This window comes from Triturus cristatus, chromosome 4_1 (genome assembly GCF_964204655.1).
Source record: "Triturus cristatus chromosome 4_1, aTriCri1.1, whole genome shotgun sequence".
Classification (NCBI taxonomy): domain Eukaryota; kingdom Metazoa; phylum Chordata; class Amphibia; order Caudata; family Salamandridae; genus Triturus; species Triturus cristatus.
In genome coordinates, this window is record NC_140585.1 from 467,112,874 (window position 1) to 467,126,474 (window position 13,601).

Consider the following 13,601-nt stretch of genomic DNA (forward strand, 5'->3'; position numbering starts at 1 on the left):
GAACAGGGCTATCCCCGTATGAGGTGATCTTTGGCAGACCACCAAATATGTGGGGGACGCCTATACCACGTAAAATAACTGATATTGACTGTAATATGCTGACAGATTATTTGGCTTCCTTGATGTCTGCACTACAATCTTGTCGTTCACAGGTAGCTGCAGCTTTTCCTGACAACACCGAGGTGAAACCCCACGACGTAATTCCGGGGGATCTCGTTTTAGTGAGGAACTTTGATCGAAAGACTCAGCTGGATACTAGGTGGAGGTCGCCGCAATTGGTCTTGCTCACCACAAGGACAGCCGTGAAGATCGAAGGCAGAAAAGGCTGGGTACATTCAAGTCATATCAAGAAATTTTATGGACTACCATCGGATGTAAAAACTACACCTCGCGTGTCTTCACCCATTGACTCAAAACTTCCTTTGGTTGAATCAAGTAGTCACGAACAATACAAACTAAAACTCAGATCTAATCAGTCGGGCAATTTGATTGTTTAAGTCCTCTCCAAGGTGAAGCGGTTGAATTTGTCTCTGACATGTATCCCTTAGATCTGAATAGAGGAAAAACCCGAAAAATGTTGAAACGACATGCATACTGTAAATCATTGCGTAGTCATTGCACAGTGACGTTATTAATTTTGTTCTTCTTAAGTCTTTTAATAATTATTGCAAGTATATTGTTGCACATATATTATCCTATTTCTAGACACGTTTATAATGTTACTGCTGAACATTCTTTTAGTGAATTACCTCCGCATGAATTGTCATACAGATTTGCGCTGCGCAATAACACTTTTATTAGTATGTTACATCATTCACATCAGGTTAGCAATGCTACAAATTGTTGGATATGTGGCCGACTCCCTCCCTATCAGAACTATAAAGGAATTCTACCTCTTTTCCCATACCCGTTCACTCACAACGGCTCCTGTGGAGCATGGTTTAGCTTAATTAATTCCTTAGATTCAAATTCTGCAGTTTATCAAGACAACTGGGTATGGGGAAATCTGAACTTAGTTTTACTTAAAGTCTGCCACCCCAACAAGGAGGGACTTCCCAAAAGAACAGGAACTGATCTAGAAAATGAAGTATATGGATTAGGTAACTTTACGCTTAATCTCTTGATCTTGAACGTCGAATCCGAAGCTACTCCAAGTTTGCCCGCCATGTCAGTATTTCCAGTAAAAGGTGAATTATGTGTGAGAAAGAATGGTTCCATACATATGGGCCATAGTAGATGCACCACTGTAATAGAATTCAGTGATCAAGGCAAGTCGACATTTAGAGCTTCCCGCCATTCCTATTTTATATGTGGTCAGACGGCATATGTACGTTTGCCTCTAGATTGGGATGGTACCTGCTACATTGGATTCCTTTTGCCACCTGTTTTTCTAGCTCCTCCTGATTATCACAGAAATACTCATTTAGTACACAATAGAGAAAGGAGAGATCTCCCAATAGTCGATTACACTGAAACAGCATGGGAAAAATACACAGATTTCAATAAAGGTCTCTTTCCCTATATAGGTACCGTTACTAATAGTAAGCTGATACGTAGATTAACTAGAACCCTTGAAGCAGTAGTGAACGAAACTATTTCCGCCTTAGGCAATTTAACAGAAGAGCAGTCTGCCATGCGGATTGTTGTGCTTCAAAATCGTCTTGTCCTTGACGTCATCCTGGCTGATAGGGGCGGAGCTTGTAGGGTCATCGGATCAAGCTGCTGCGTATTTATACCAGAAAATTCGCCATCTGTATATAAAGCTATAACCCGCCTTCATAAGATTGTGAGCCAGATACACCAGAATCCAGGCACTTGGACTTGGTCCGGGTGGTTTTGGAGCGTGTTATCACCCTGGGGATGGAGAGTTCTATCCTTCCTAGGTATTGGCCTTCTCATACTATTCAGTTGCTGCTTATGCCTGCAATGTGGACCAGCGATTTGTGGTCTGTGTGCCACATCGTGTATTCCACATCAAGATTTTCGTTCAAGATCCCGGAAGAAGAAAGAAGAACAAATGATGCTATATGAACAGATCAATGGATTAATGAAGATTGATATCTCTTGACGGGCAAGTAGGGGACAAGGAGGGAATGTGGAAATATGGATTTTCCTGGTCAGTTATGTCCCCTATCTTGGACCCCAACGGTTCTATGTGCATGTTACAAGTACATGTATGTTCCCTCCAGTTCCAGTTATGAAGACGCAAATACATGTGCGTCCACTGTTAACATGTCCTCTTTCAGATCCGCCATGAATGGGCCGGATATTCCATTCCTAAGAACGAAAGGCCACCGCCTTTATATGGTTCACTTATGCCATTTTACAGTCCAGGCAAGTAGGCCCTGATTCTGTCATCAAGCTTTTCTTGCTTTCTGTCTCTGAAGCTCCAGTCCGAGCCTGCATCTGTGACCATGAACTTTGTCTCATCCTCTGCGCGGCTCACGATGCCTGACATCAGCTTGCTGCCTGCCAAGAACTGTATTTCACCTTCGAAATTATCTGCTCCGCTCCCTGCCCAATGCATTCCTGTCTAGTAGTTTAAGTAAACATTCTGCCAGCTACCGAGCAAAGGCCCGGCTTCTCTGTCTTTATACAAGTAATTCATAGCCCTGTTACTATGGAAGATTCCTGCCCTCGCATCTAGTGTAGACACTTAGACGCTTGTACACGCACTAACAGTCAGTATAGTCAGTATAGAATAAGATTCTACTCCAAGAGGACCTCTCTTTTGGATAACATAGTTCTTTAAACATAGGATGTTAGATATGATTTGGGATTAGGTTGACTTGACCCTCCAGACATCTGTCGCCACATGTAGAGCTAAATGTCAAGTCCCCTTCACCCCCTAGCTGCACGTCAATCACACGTCATGCTGCTGCGCGCGCATTTCTGCCAAGTAATTCTGCTGACATTGCGAAATTCTTTCATGGAACCACCCCATTATGACATCATACCTGATGACGTTCCTTTGTTACGCCCAATCACGCCCATTTTCATTACGCATGAATAATGTTATCTTCCTTATCAATTGTTACGCCTCTCGCATTTGCTTCACTGTAATGCCTATTGTATAAAAGTGATTAATTATCAATAATGTAGGTGCTTCACTTCCTGAACCTCCGTGGTGATGGAACCTGGAGGCCACGATTCCGAATCGTCCACTGGAATAAAGCCCATTCCGAACCTCTAATACCTCGGATTTTGCCTCTTATTTATTGAGCTATTTTTATTATGTTCTGTATCAAATTAAGTCCCGGTAATTAAATTATTTACCACAGGGGTACGCTCCATACATACGCGGGTGAGGGTACGGGTCGTACATACACGGTTGGGGTGGGGGTACGCTCCATACATACGCGGGTGAGGGTACGGGTCGTACATACATGGTTGGGGTGGGGGTACGCTCCATACATACGCGGGTGAGGGTACGGGTCGTACATACATGGTTGGGGTGGGGGTACGCTCCATGCATACGGGGTGGGGGTACGGTTCGTACGTACACTGTTGGCATGGGGGGTACGCTCCATGCATACGGGGGTGGGGGTACGGTCCGTACGTACACTGTTGGGATGGGGGGTGCGCTCCATGCATACGGGGGTGGGGGTACGGTCTGTACATATCCGTACCCACGCTGTGGAATGCTTGTGCGGGCCGTACCCAGGCCTTTGCCACGTGGATACGAGCCGTCCCGCCATTGTTGGGGTGACGTAGGTGTGGGCGTGGTACGACTCGTACCCACGCTCTTAAGGCGTGGGTACGGGACGTACCTGTATTGTTGTGTTACCGGTTCGCATCGTCAACCACTTCCGTTGTGGCGGACGCTGGCTTAGCTGGACACGCCCCCACCCCCTCGTAGTGACCAGGGCCTGGGGGTCAGGTATGTCCAGGGCATGTGTGCTGTGTGATTTGGGTGGGGGTTTTGTGGCCTGCCCCTGCTCCTGCCCCCCCTTTCCCCCCTCCCTTTGTTGTTCTGACCTTCTGCGGCGTCTGCGGCGGAACCTGTAGAGGAGGTCGACTGCTATGAGGGCCGGGATGACACGTAGGTTCGGGTCAATGTCTGTCCGTCGCGTGCAGGTACTCCTTGTTCGCGTCGTCCTGATTTCCCGGCAGTTTTTGGCTGCCGGAAAATATTCTCCGTGCGGGATGACGTCGGTGCGAATCGTACTTCCTGGTTCGTGAATGGCAGGCTGCTTGCGTCCCGACGTCACGTCGGCGCTTTCCCGGATCACATTTGTATGTATATTTTCGTCGGTCGGTGTTTTGTACGAATCGTACGGAAATAGTATTTCCGTGCGAATTGTACTTCCATGTTTGTATATTGGTCCGACCGGGTACGCGTCGGACGGAGAATATGCTCCTTCCGACGGTTCGTACCCGGTTTTTACAGGATCGTAATCGGCACCTAAGTATTGCAGGCCCTTCCCCATTAGGGCTTTGTGAGTCATGCAAGGATCTTAAAGACAATCCTCTTACGAATTGGTAACCAATGTAAGGACCGTAAAAGAGGAGCAGATGAGGACCTCGCAGGAGCATTGCAGATAAGGCAGGCTGCTGTTTTTGCACCACCTACAGTTTTGTCAACAAGAACTTATTAATAGAGGCAAGTAAATCATTTCCAAAATCCAAGTGACTCACCACTAAGGCTTGGACTACGGTCTTCGTTATTGACAAAGGAAGAAGCAGAAAGGTCCGTCTTAACAGACGTAACATTTGTAAACAAAGTCCTGCAGTTTTGTGGACCTGGGCTTCCATACACAGGGATTGGTTCAGGAACACTCCAAGATTTTTAACAACCGTCTTGAGTTGGAGCAATACCAAGTTCTTCTGGCCACCAGTTCGAGGCCCATAGGCTGGAAGCCTTTCCAAAAAGCACAATTTCAGCTTTTCTCAAATTCAGTTGAAGACGATTCTCAGTCATCCCCACTGCTAAGGCTTTCAGACCATCTGCAAACCATTTTTTACTATGTTGGAATCACAGTCAAAAGAAATCAAAAGCTGAGTATCATCTGCATAAGAATAAAGATCCAATCCATAAGATTTTACTATTCTGGCTAAAGGTGCCACATATATATTAAACAGCACAGGGCTCAAACAGGAGCCCTGACAGACACCTTTATCCACCAAATCAGTGCAGGATCTATAAGATCTATAAGATCTCAGAGAAATGGTCTGATTTCTGTTAGTAAGGAAATCCTCAAACCAACTCAGAGCTGGACCACAAATGCCACAGTCTCTAAGCCGCCTAAGAAGGAGGGAGTGTGACACTGCGTTGAACGCTGCGGATAGATCAAGTAGAACCAACATAATAGTTTTGTCTAGAGCACATCTAATGTGATCTTACACAGCCACAAAAATAGATTCAGTGCTATGGCAAGGCTGAAACCCAAATTGGGAGAGATCTAGAATATGATTAGCTTCCAAATAGGCCGTGAGTTGACTATTTATCTGGACTTTGAGCAGCTTACTCAACAGGAGGAGCAATGATATGAGGTGATAGTTTGTTAAATCATTCAAAGGCACATAAGGTTTCTTCTGGATAGGAATCACCTGTGCAGCTTTCCAAGCTGAAGGGAGTTTTCCACTCATGATAGATAGGTTGAACAAGAAACATACAGCAGGAGCAGGAGTTTCCGAAAGAGAGGCTAAGACCTCAGCCAGGCAGCTTAGGAGACCCAGATTTCCCCAAGGTTAGGGTATGATGAGTGGCTTCAACTGTCCCACTAGTGCAACCTGCCTCTTCTCCTGTACCCTCCCACTAACAACCCCCACCTATTGGTCCTCCTCTCCCTGTGCTCACACCCACAAGTCACACAACATCTCTATCATACGGTTCCTACTAATTGAGTAGGACTGAGCTACTGGACAACATAAACGTGAAAATATGGAGACTGCGTCTACTCATATAATTAGAGTATGTTGACCCAATTCCTGGCTAGCTCACAGTGTATCATCTGGACCTGTAACCTGACAAGGTACAGGATGATGTCTGAAACCTCAGAACATGACCACTCTAATTACCCCAAGGAAATCATGGAAACAGATCTACCCTTTCATTGTTACTTAGGCATGCCCAAAGGTAGACATAAGAAATACACAAATTGGCATTTCATACATTTATTGAAGCAATTGTATTCTTGTGTAAAAAACATGAGCTGCAATAATTATCAGAAGGAAACAAAGCATTTTTACCAGCATTACGAGAATGGTAAAACAGATTAATAATTCAACCATTGTAACTTTGCGGTGAATATATTTCTTCCTGATACTCCTACCTAACCCTACCTATACAATAGAGAGCATAGTGAGAATGCGTTCTGACAGATCACTTGGAGCAAACCTAACTCCTCATACCTGTCTGTGATGAATCAGGAAGCCAATCTAGTGTAGAACAGGTCCCCGTCCTTTGCAGGATAGGAAGTGGAGGTAGCAGGGCTGGACCTCAGTCACAGGCAAATGTTCCAGGATAAACCATCAAAGTACTCCTCTGAGGAGCTTGGCTCAGAGGCAGTTTATTTAAGAAAATATTGGTTCCATTTGCACTATGTCAGAGGTGCAATGCTGATATCTTTTTTTTCCCAATTTTGAGCTCTCTCCAACCGGACAACAAAACACAAGGGCATCAAGCTCAGTGTTCTTTTAGCCTCAGACAGAATGTACAAGTGTTGTTGTTTAAATGCTTATGAAGAAATGTGCTTGCAAGTAGAACACTTTCTGGGCATGTTATCATGTAAGTGCAAAGCATGTAAAAAGTCACAGTTTAAAAAAATGTCAATTTCAAACGTTAGGAATGCCATTGAAGTAAAGTATGGGACCTCCTCCATGACCTCCTCCCAGGCTTTCTCATCTTGACCAAAACCCGAATCATTCCGACATTGGCACCTGACATCACAATAGATATGCCCCAAGCTTCAAGATCACAACAAAGGACAGAAGCTACAAACCCAGGGGAGGACCAGTCATCATCTATGAAGAATACATCTACTGCTCCTTCACCTGCTCTTCTGACCTCCTAGCCAGAGATCAATTTCAGGAACACATCACAGGCTTCATCACTACACTATAGCTCCATTTCAGCTCCTTCATCCTCCTTGGAGACGTCAATTTCCACCTGGGAGACCACACCGACCAACACATCAACAGCATCCTAGAAGTTCTAAACAGACTCAGAAGGACCATACAGACACCGCCAGACACCTCTTCAACCCTGTCAATTTCTCTGACATCACAGTTGACAAGCCCAGCCTCCTTTCTTGGACACCTCCTGACCCATCGTCATTTTCAACACATCGATCATCTCTTTTGCAGACTTTCTGGCCCCACTCAGAACCATCTACACATCCAGCACCATACCACAAGCTACCTGTCACATAGAAGAACTGCAACTCTCCAAACTTCATTGAAAACAACTAGAACACCAGTGGAGACACATTCACGATGAAGACAGAAGCACTTACAGATCAATCAAATGCTCTGCATTGACCAAACTCATTACGAACAGCTCCAAAATGCCAAATAACATTTTGTCATGGTAAAGTAATTCACCTCTCCAACTGCCATCTCCACGATCATCACCCCCTTGCAGGATCCCTCCAACCACCTTTCTCAGTACTTCTGCAACAAAATCTGCACCATTTACAACTTTGCTCCCCAGCTGGAACTATCCCCACTCACTGCCCTACCGCCTGACGAGATGAACACTCGAGTATTTGTGATGAAATGCTGGTGCACCATCACTTTGACAGAAACCACTAGCTGTCATGACTGCCCAAATCAACAAACATCCGGGATACAGAAAACCACAGAGGGCAGCCCAGGATCCTCAGCAATCTTCAACTCCCTCTTGGGGGCATTATCCCAGTGGAACATGTGTTGGGAAGAAAACAAGACACACAGACACTTGACAACTTTTTAGTCCATGGCTGCAGTCCAGGCCTGTGACGGTATACAGATTAATTGAGAAGGTCTGGGCCTCAATACCAATTTATTACCCAGAAACATTCAGATTGTATTCGGGAGGGGAGTGTTGCTTGAACCTATGTATGCAACAGCAGTCCACATGTGAACCATGTTGTTGCCTATAAAAGGCCATGCCCATCTTACTCACATGCTTATTAGTCAGGCCTTACCTGCAGGTGTAGATGTGTCCAGGAAGTTTTTCTGCATTCTAATCCCCTTACCTTCAGCTGCCTTTTTTCCCTCGACTCCAACACCTTCCAGTGGTATCAACATCCTTGAGTTGCAGAATTTGCCCATCCTGAAATCCATAAAAAACCTGAAAGAAAGAAAAAGAGAACAACAACTTTCCATCATTCAAATAACCTGGTAATGCGCAACTTAACATTCTTGGGAAAGGCTCAAGTAGCGGCTGGTGTTTGCTAAGAGTGGTGAGGTGGGTGAGTCGGCCGGGTCGGGCAAAGGCAGGAATAGGAGTCATGAAGGGAGGGGGGAAATACAAAAGTAATACTGATTTAAAAAAACCCTTACCTTCAGCCATCCGAGTCCCGCCTCACACTCTTCTGCTCCTTCCTATTCTTCAGGCTCAGGCTCCCAGCTTTCCCTGTGGCCAATTCTAAATCTGCTTTTGCCTGAGAGCAGCTTTAGGATTTGCCTGAGCACTCTCAATTAGCACGCCAGGACAGCCTGGTAGTCTGTGCCTGCTCTCTCCAACCCCAGCACTGCACATGATGGTTTGGCTAGCTTGGGACGGCCAGCCAAACAATCATGTGCAGTGAAGGGAGTGCACACACCACTCCCCTTATTATTGTCACCCCCAGGCCCCACCCCCAAGATGACAGGAAAGGAGAAATAAAACAAGTGTTGTTTTATTTTTCCTTTTTGGGAGGGGGCAATGCTCCTTCGCCAAAGCTGCCTCTGGAGGGCTCTCTCTTACATCGCCTGCTGTAATTGCCTATGGAGGTAGGCTCCTCTGATTTTTGCAAAGAAACAAAATAAGTATGCGGTTAGAAGTTTGCAAGAACTATTCATAGAGCTGGGAGACTCTAATTCTAAGTTGAGAATTGTGCGTTAAACAGTGCCATCACTGACTATTAGGAATAGTATGAAAGTTAAGACCATTTACCCTAGAACTCAACAAGTGGTTAGGTTTCAAGGAATGTTGAGAATTCCTGCCTTATGAATCTCCCCTCAGTGATCCTTTCAACCCACACCAGATATTCGATAGGGAAGGGTAACAACAAACCGTAAGCTGAACTAGGGCTTCAGATTATCTTTTTTCTCTCCTTCCAAGGCTTTCCACTCATCCGTAATCTCTACTCATTGGCAAGTGGGAAAGAGGGAATGGAGTGGTAAGAACAGTTGTTACTAAAGTCTGAAGTGAGGTAAGTTAGAGCAAAGGAAATACAAAACACACAAACTTTCTAAAACTCTTTGTCGAACCCTTACAGCTCATCAGACACTTTTCCCCAAATAACCTGAGGCCTCAACTGACACTGTGGATGGCACATACGAAGAGAGACTAAACCAATAAAAGACAACACAGAGAGAGTCTTTATTTCTCCTCTTAAATTTCATTCCCCTTTTCCCCCTAGAGGTTGACAGTAACCCTAGTTACATTTTGGTGTTGGGTCCAGTTAATCAAGGGGTGGAGTTCTGTGCTAACTTGGTGATTTCATCAGACCTCCACGAGACTGCATGCCACAAAGGACCCTGATACCTCCATCATGCGCTCCATCCACTCAGAAGCCCCATCAGCTCCTTATTCCAACGTCACCTTCACTTAAGGACTTAATCCTATCTTTGTCACACTCACCCTGATACATACCAACTCCCTCACCACAGCCACTTTCCCAGGTGTGTGGAAACATGCCACCATACTACCCTTCCTGAAGAAACCCTCAGCAGACCCACTGCTGCTGGCAAACTACAGAGGGATCTCTCTGCTCTCCTACCCAGTCAACGTACAGGAAAACCCATAAAAAACAGCTGACCGACAACCCAATGACAAAGACTCACGGACCCCTCTCAATCTTGCTTCATGCCCAATCATAGCACCAAGACCACCCACACTGCCACCGCCAGTGACATCTGCATGGTCATGGACAGAGGAGAAATAGCAGCACCTATCCTGCTCAACTTCTGAGCTGCATTCAACACCATCTCCCACCCTGTATTCATCACTGTCTCCACAAAATTGGCATATGAGGATCTCCAATGGATCAGCTCCTTCATCATGGGGTGCACCCAGTCTGTCAGCCTGGAAGAGCACAACAACCAAAACATCAGCAATATCCTGGAAGATCTAAACACACTCAGACTCACATGAGTGAAGAATGCCACAGACACACCCCATAAACCTTGTCTTTACCAAGTTCTCTGACATCATGGTGAACAGGCCCGTCCTCCTGCTCTGGACACCGCCTGATCCATCATCATTTTCACCTCCTTTACTGACTCTGTGGCCGCACTCAAAACCATTACCATCACCATCACCACCCCCAGCACCAGACCACTAGCTAGCTGGTACACAGTAGAACTCTGAATCTCCAGACTCCATTGCAAACAACTATAACGCCAGTGAAGACACACCCTTGATGAAAATGCATCATATGCAAAGCAATCAGGACAAGCACCCCTGCCTATCTGGCCAACAAGTTTGCCATCTCCAGTGGCTTTGAGCTCACAGGTAACTAGGACACTTTCAGATGAAATAGAGGAAGTGCAAAAAAGAAAAAAGTTGGCAGCAGGCATTCTCCATCTATGCACCCACCCCTGCTCCAATTTGGGAAATGTCTGACAACACACCTCTTTAAAGAACACTACACCATTACGCAGTAACAGTACCAGTCCACGTTCATTCTTAGAAACCAGCTTCCCCTCTAACTACACGTTGACTGTAGCTTTGCCTTTGGCTCTTCACATCACTCTGTTGCATGTGGGCTATGATTTGCGCTATATAAATATCACATACATGCATACTTGCAGAGTTGAGGAAAACACTTTGACAATCGAATAGTGCAATCTCTTCAGTAATCGGGTAGGAGCATTCTGACAAATGGAAAATGTATGTTCTGATGCATAAACTGTTCCAAAACCAATAACTCCAACATAGGTCATGTAAACAAGGGTATCATTGTAATCAGTAAACCCTCATATTATGTCTATAGTAAAGAAAAGTTTAACTGAGGTGGGGCAAAACAGAAGGGATGAGGGGGTATTGGAAGGGAAACTCTGGGAAAGGAAAAAGGTATGAGAGGTACATATTAATATTCTCCAAGTTACATTTATTTTGATTTATTTTTCGATTTAATTTTGATTAATAACATTGTCCGCTAGCAGAACAGATTAGTGTCTTATCAGCTTTATCCAAGAAGGTCGATATAATGTACATTTATGGAATTAGTAGAATTTAAATGAATGGTACACAGTTTGCTACATTTGGCCAATTTGCAGATAGTTGGACTGTGAGGAACTCGTGGCAGAAATAGTGTGATAGGGTGGGACTTTAAAATAGGCATACAATCAACATTTCCCTAATACGCGTCCGCTGCATGGTCGCGCAGCAGAGGCGCGCAGCGGGCATGCTAAAGGCGTGCCAAAGGCAAGCCTGTCTGCGCCCGCCCGCAACCCGACTGCGGCCAGTGCCAGGAACCCTGGACCTCCCACTACCCATCACTATGACACCACCACCCTCCTCACACTCAACCCAGGAAGCCTTAGAGAATGCCAACAGGCCTCGCCAAACACCACCCATGGCCAGTTCTCCTGCCTCCACTGCTGCCAGACGCTCACCACAACCCCGGCCTCCAACACCAGCACCGGCGACACCCTAAAATGCATCCTCCTCAATGTACGCTCCGTACACAAACACACCATGGAAATCTGGAATCTACTCGACTCTCTCTCGCCTGACATCGCCTTCTTCACAGAGACCTGGACCAATGCATCCTCTGCCCCCGACATCAGCACCGCCATCCCAGATGGATACAAGATCCAGAGGAAAGACCGCCCAAAGCACCCACGAGGGGACCTCGCCATCGCCCACAAGAGCACCCTCTGCCTCACCACCTCCAGTGAAACCTTCCCCTCTGCCGAACACCTGCACTTCCAGATCCAGACCACCCCCAAAGCCACACTCTGAGGAACCCTCGTCTACAGACCCCCCAGCGCCCGAACACCCTTCACCACCACCATCACAGACTTCATCACACCCCAAGCATTTGCCTCAACAAACTACATATTCATTGGAGACCTGAACTTCCACCTCGAGAACCCCAGTGCCCCCGACTCCAGTATCCTTTGTGACAACCTCACCAGCATCGGACTTAAACAACTCGTCAACACACTGACCCACAGAGCAGGACAGACCCTCAACCCCATCTTCGCGGCAGGAAACAGCGACCAATTCAGCCACACAACGCAGCTGCCATGGACCGACCACCACTGCATACACTTCACCATCAAGAAACCTAAGGCACCCAAACCAGCCCCACACCCACCACGAAGGAACTGGAGCAAGGTTACAGACAAGCAACTTAAATCCACCCTCACCCGAGACAACCACACCTGGGCATCCGATGCAAACAACGCAGCCAGAGAACTCCACACCTGGAAATCCAACAGCGCAGATGAGCTCGCCCCGCAATCCTGACAGACAACGACCCAGGTAAGCCGCCTGGTTCACCAACGCTCTCCAAGAAGCCAGACGCACCTGCAGACGCCTGGAGAAGAATTGGAGAAACAATAAGACAACTGAAAACCACACCACCTACAAGGACGCCATGATGGACTACCACAACCATATCAGAACCACCAAGAGGAACTTCATCCACAATCAAATCCTGGTCAACTCCACCAACTCCAAGGAACTTTTCAGTGTCATTCAAGAATTTACAAACCCATGCAGCGAAGCCACAGACATCACCCCACCTCAAGACCTCTGCAACAAGCTTGGAACCTATTTCCACCTCAAGATCAAAATCCTCTATGATAACTTTATTGACCATCCATCAGGTGCCACAGATGGCCCCCCTACCCGTCAGAAAAACCAGACAAACCACCATCTCCAACTGCACACAGATCACGGCCCAAGACACCGCCTCGACGATAAAAAGCATCCACTCTGGGGCCCCCACCAACCTCTGCCCCCCTCGCATCTACCACAGAGCCGTGGCCACCATCTCACCCGAACTACAATGCACCCTCAACACCACCTTCAAAACAGGCACCTTCCCAGGTGAAGTCAGTCCCCTGCTCAAGGAGCACACAGCTGACCCCACCGACCTCAAGAACTATCGGCCCATCTCGCTGCTCCCCTTCGCAGCCAAAGTTGCAGAGAAAACAGTCAACAGGTGTTAGATTTGGGGGGTCTCTAGTTGGCATAGGTAGGTACCTGTGACAAATAGGGACCCATGCTTCTAGTCATGGTAAGGGGGTACACTCCTAAAATAACCCCTGCTCACCCCCTTGGTAGCTTGGCACGAGCAGACAGGCTTATCTCAGAGGCAGTGTTCAAAGCATTTGTGAACACATACAGTAATCAAGTGACAACACTACAGATGTACACCACACTAGGTTTATATCAAAAATAAGTATTCTTTATATAGACTTATCACAAGACCACAAACGACAAAAATCCACAA